Source organism: Spinacia oleracea, chromosome 1 (genome assembly GCF_020520425.1).
Source record: "Spinacia oleracea cultivar Varoflay chromosome 1, BTI_SOV_V1, whole genome shotgun sequence".
Taxonomy (NCBI): domain Eukaryota; kingdom Viridiplantae; phylum Streptophyta; class Magnoliopsida; order Caryophyllales; family Amaranthaceae; genus Spinacia; species Spinacia oleracea.
Genome location: NC_079487.1, coordinates 67,977,282 through 67,983,371, shown reverse-complemented (window position 1 = coordinate 67,983,371; position 6,090 = coordinate 67,977,282).

Sequence of the window (6,090 nt, the reverse complement as noted above, 5' to 3'; positions counted from 1 at the left end):
ATGAAGAGAGAGATATAAATGATAATTGATTGATTGTTGGTTGTTCAATACAAATTGTCATCCTTGAAATTAAAAAGCCTCAATTTTTCATTGATTTTTCCTCACTTTCTCTCCCTCAAAAACTAAGCTAATGAAAACCCCAAACCCTAAGAAAAAGGAGAACCTTAACTAATTATGTACTTTCTCCCCTAAAAATTAAAGAGGCTATTTATATTAGAGACTAATAAAAGAATTAAAAAGAGAAAAGAAAAAGAAAAAGAAAAAAAAAAAGAAATCTATATACATATAAAAGAGAATTGAAAGTATGAGGTAAAAGGTCATTGCTACAGTGCTGCCTTTTTGATAAATGCCCTCCATGTCCCTTCTTATCCGGTTACTTCGTATTTTCCATTTTCTAACATTGTTTGGCAATATACTAGCCATCTTTTCCCATTTATTTAATAATAAACTTTATTATAATTTCTAATAATCCTTTATTTGATTAATTAGAATGAATTTAATAATAACAAATATAGAATTCTCAAGCTTTTATAACCACGAAAATATTAGATTAACTTGTACTTATTTTGCATTGCTCCCTGATTCAACGTCATCAAATCCAAGTGTTTGTATAAACCATAAGTTGGCCATCAAAGGATTAGTATTGAGATAAAAAAAAATTGGTAAACATTGGAGAAGACCATGAATTAATCTATTTTGATTTATTGCTTATAAGACACTTTGTTATGACTCATGATGCCACGATACCATGTGTAGACGTCGTGACACCGAAACACAGACATGTAGTGTACAGTTAACTACTCCCTCCGCCCCTTTTTGTTTCATTGCGTATTCCTATATGGGTGTCTCATTTTGTTCTTTACATTTCCTTTTAAAATATCACCTAATTGCCTTAATATTCTATCATAATTTGTGTCCAAAAAATATTTTAACCAATTTAATTCATTGGGCATTAATCTTTCTCATTTTCCCAATTTTAGATATTTTATAAAAGTGAAAACATTATAATAAACGTAATTTGTGTTGTTTAACCGCATGCATAATATCAAACATAAAGAACAAAAGGGGGAGGAGAAAGTAATACTTTGTCCATTCGTATCCAATTTTAACTTTAAACCTACATATAGATAGATAGATAATGCCATGTTCTACACGGCCAAAGAAATTTCAAAATATGACCATCATAATGATTTTCTACGTTGTCAAAAAAAATAAAAGAATGATTTTCTATTGGTCACCTTCTTGGTTCTTTTACTTTTGATTTATTTTAGGTATTATCACAGGGTACTTTTTTTTCCAAATAACACTTGAATTATATTCCCCGGTGCTCTTGTTGTTAATTAGTGTAATTTCTAATGTAGCTTTCACCGATCTGCGCGGGCCAACAAGCATAAAAGCAACTATAGAGCTACGCGAAGTTTGAGTTAGTCACTCAATTTTCTTGGAGATTAAAATGTAGAGTATCTTGTAAGCAGTAAATACATACAAAAAGTGTATAAAACTATACCAAAAATAGAAATTGGGTAATTAACATGTATAGTAAAGCAAAAGAATTACTAATTCAAACCTTTAATAAATGAAGTACTAGCTCCCTCCATATTTTAATAGTATGATCGAGTTACGTTACAATTTGACATGTATGTAGTTTTAGGAGGGTGAGTTGGTTTATTAAAGTAAGATGCAAGTGGGGATAATGACAATAAACAATTGTAAGAAAAAATAATGAGGTTGTTAAATTATTCAAAGAAAATGATACAGATAGGAGATAATGGGCACCATAAGAGCAGAGAAATATATTATTAAATGTAAAATCATAACAAAAATATAATTTTAACTCATAGTATGTATAAAAGTACGAGCGCTTATAATAATTAAAACTCATACTTCCTCCGTTCATAAATACTCGCAACGTTTGTCACTTTCACGCATGCCAATGCACAATTTAGATCGTCAATATCTTAAATTCTCTCCAAGTAAAAATTATAAAAAGTTGATATTTTGAAAATACGTTTTGAGACGAATCTAACAAGATCCCACACCACTATGTTTTATTTGACAAATAAATCACCAACAATAGTCAAAGTGGAAAATGTGAATAGTGTAAAAAATCAAACGTTGCGAGTATTTCTGAACATAGGAAGTATTAAAGTATTGAAACAGTATTATTTTGAAGAAAGAGAAAAACCACATTACATAAGAGAATGGGGGGAGGGAAAAGAAATAAAGACATAAGCAAGTTTTAGAGCATCACAATGTTCTTGGGCTCTCTCATTGGAAAAATATTTCTCGTCTTTTGCTTAGGTAAAATTTAGAATTGTGCTTTCCTCCCCTGAAAATGGTTCATGAACTATGACAGTTAAGTGCAATTTACAGTTAATTTTTTGTATTTTTTTTGTTTAGTAGGGTAATTCTTATTAGTTTAAGGCTAATACTTCGTTTGATTTTGAGTGCATTTTATAATTTTTCATTTTGATGTAGCTTTTTTTTAAAAAAAATCTTTTGAGAAGCGTAGTACTAATTTTCTTAATTTTTCTATTCATTAGTTGTTATTTATATTTTTCATATGATAATATTTTGTGTTATAATAAAAATACCATTTAATTAAAAAATATATATATTATTTGTAATTGCAATTCGATTAAAGTTTATTACTTCACACCAAAAAATATTAAAGTTTATTACAAAGTTTTTACTTTACTCCTCCAATTCTTGAATGTTAGTCCTTTTGAAATTAAAGAAAATCCAACATAAGTACACTTGTCACATGAATCTGATCAGTAGAATATAAACCACGTAGGTATGAGAAGGTAATAATATATTGAGGGGTTTAGTGGGGATAAAAGTATACTTAAGAGTAAATAAGTCGGCAATTTGGATTTTTATAAGGGTATAATTGGAATAAATATTGGACAAAAAAAATTCAAAAGAGACTAACATAAATAAACAACGCAATACGAAAAAAAGAATTAACATTCAAGAATAGAGGAAATATTAGTACTATGTATTGTGCATGAGAGATAATAAAAATGGGGTATGTAAAAAGTAAATGAGAGAGATTTGTGACCTTTAGTCAACACAATGGAAGAAAAAGAAGGAGTTCGAGTAAGATGTATGTCAAGTCAATGGAAATGAGGTGAAAGAAGGAGAAAGGTGTCAGAGAAGTGGTATTATACGTACTTGCTCACAGGTCAAGAATACAGATGATCTAACACAAGAAGTAGATATAATTTTATACACGAGTTAATAATATTGTAGGATATCATCATCAAACTTACAATTACATAATATCTAACTAGGTGGACGGGGGAGGAGAGGAGGGACGGGACGGGGGTTATCTTTCGACTCTTTCCTTCAAGACTATGTATGCATATAGTTAAAATGTCGCTCCCCCCCCTCACCCCCCTTTCCTTTTCTAGGGTTTATTCTCTTGGCCGTTGTAGGGCGGAAATAGTCTAATTTCTTCGGAAATTAGACTATTTTCGAAGAAATTAGACTATTTCCGCCCCTTTCTCTTTATTTAATTCAGCTATTGTTTTTTAAATTCAATAAATTTTCACCATATGGGCGGAGTTCGTCCTTGTTCGTTAGTCTCTCTATGGTGGATTTAGTGTTAGTATCTTTGCTTTGTAGTTCATTCGTAGTGGATTTATATAGAATTGGTTCGTTGGTAAGTTTTATGCGAGATTGCAACAAATATCAACTTTTCAAGTACATTCATATGAATCAAGTGGAAATCATTCTCGTGGCTACAACAAATCGTTAGTCCCTCTATCTGAAAAGGTTGCATGTTCAAGGGTTATATTATAGAGTCGTTTTACGTGCAAGATCTATTCAACGACCATAGTTTTGATGAAGGCGACCTTTATTTGATTCAATTTGTCATGTATTTGTTAGTTCTATATTTCTTATGTAGATGTCGTAAGATTTTTTATTAATAAATTAATTTTTCTTTTAAAAAAAGGATATATATATATATATATAGTTAAGGTTATAAGTACGAGAATAATTTTAATTAAACAAATCTAGATTTTTACAATATTTGTGGAAAAAACTATATTTAAATATAGGAAATTTTGGTATTTACTACCTTTAAAATATACCACTTTTGTATTTACTACCTTATGAAATTTTTATTTTAAATTACTACCTTAAACTTCCAAATATTTTTTATTTACTATCACTTTACAATTTTCTCATTTTAAAATTAAGATATCTCTTTCGTTTCTTAATCGTTTAAAGTGATTCAAAGTTCATTCTTTTCCTTTTTCTATATGGATTTCATTGACAACGTTATTTCAAAAAAAATCGTTTGATAATTCATAAATATTTTAATATTTTACAAGTAATATTTAATTTTTTTAAAATTTTACGAAATATTAAAAAGTAGGATCCCTTTGGAATCCTTACACATAAATGAGAAGAATGATTTTCGAATCACTTAAAATGATTAAAAAATGAAAGAGATATCTCAATTTTAAAATGAGAAAACTGTAAAATGGTAGTGAATACAAAAAAAATGGAACTTTAAGGTAGTAATTTAAAATAAATTTTTTATAAGGTAGTAAATAAAAAAATGGTGTATTTTTAAGGTAGTAAATACCAAAATTTCCTTAAATATACTTATATACAATTATTTTATCAGATTAGTTTTTATTTTATTTTATTAGTGATATGAAGTACTCCGTATATGATTGTTAATATAATATTTTTGTTTGTATATACTTGATTTTTATCTCCATCGAGATTCAATTATATTTAAGATTTACTTCAACAACTCGTGCAGTTACTCGTACATCGTATATAAACTAATTTAATTTTTTTAAACTTAACTTATTTTACCGAAATTATAATTTTTTTAAGGTAAAGAGAACCAAGCCTAATGTGTATAGACTCAAAGGAAGAACATTAAATATTTAAGTTAAACAAAAAATAAGTTTTAGATACTTTGAATTAATTGGGGTTAGGAAATATAAATTCAAATAAGTATGATCAAATTTAGAAAAATGAGTTAATTTCACAAAAATAGTGAATCCCTAAGTTCAATTTATAGCTGGTATAAGTTCATACATATTCTTAAGTTTGAAAGGTAAATCAAGTACTTCGTATAATACTTGTGAAAATGATGCATTCTTGGAAAACATGTAATTGAAAGATAAGTTTTCATATCAAATACAGAGTAATATTTTGATAATAGATTAAAGTACTTTTACATACATTAATAAAATATAATAAACCTTAACCTTATAAAATAAAAGTTAACTTCAAATTGGGTTAATAAATAATTCAAGCTTTAAAAATTATAACCAACTCTAAGGAACATGAAAAAAGAATTTTACTCAAAAGAATAGAAGAAATATACGTAATATATTATTCTCGTAAAACACCAAGTTGACTACCGCGTGCGTAGCACGTGGTTGTTCAACTAGTTAAAAGAAAAGAAAAGAAATTAAAAAGGTAGAAAAGAAAAGGAAAAAGGAAATGAAAAATAATTAAAGGAATAAAAAATCCCCCAAAATTTTGAAGAGTCAGACCCCCCCACGTTTTTCCTTTTTGTCTTCGCCTGCTCCTTTGATTCAATGGGGTTTGTTTTCTCCCCTCTTTCGTTGTTGTCCTCTCCATCATCTCCTGCAATTCACCTTCAACACAATCATTGACGTCGATCTTCCATCACCCGACCCCTCTCGCGTTCTCTTCGTCCGATCAACATCATCATCGGTCCATCATCTCGCCGTCCACCATCATCAAATCGTAGCCCTCTATTAGAAAGTGTAAGGTGAAGAATTGAGCGAGCTAGCAACAACCACCAAGGCAACAACCACGTGATAGCCACAAGCTTTCATTAATCCATACACCCAACCGTGCAGGCGTATAGTTCTGTCGTGCGGGCGCACAACTCAGGAGAAAATTGGCCCGAGACAGAATGTTTTCACAGAGCTACTTCCCAGAGGGTGCGGACGCACGAAATTGATGCGGGCGCAACTCTACTTTTGCTCTGTTTTTGGCTGATTTGTTGCGTTGTTTAAGTTGTTGTGGTGGCTCGATGTCAGTCGGTTGTTGTTGCAGGATGTTGTTGAATCGCTGTGGGCGAAG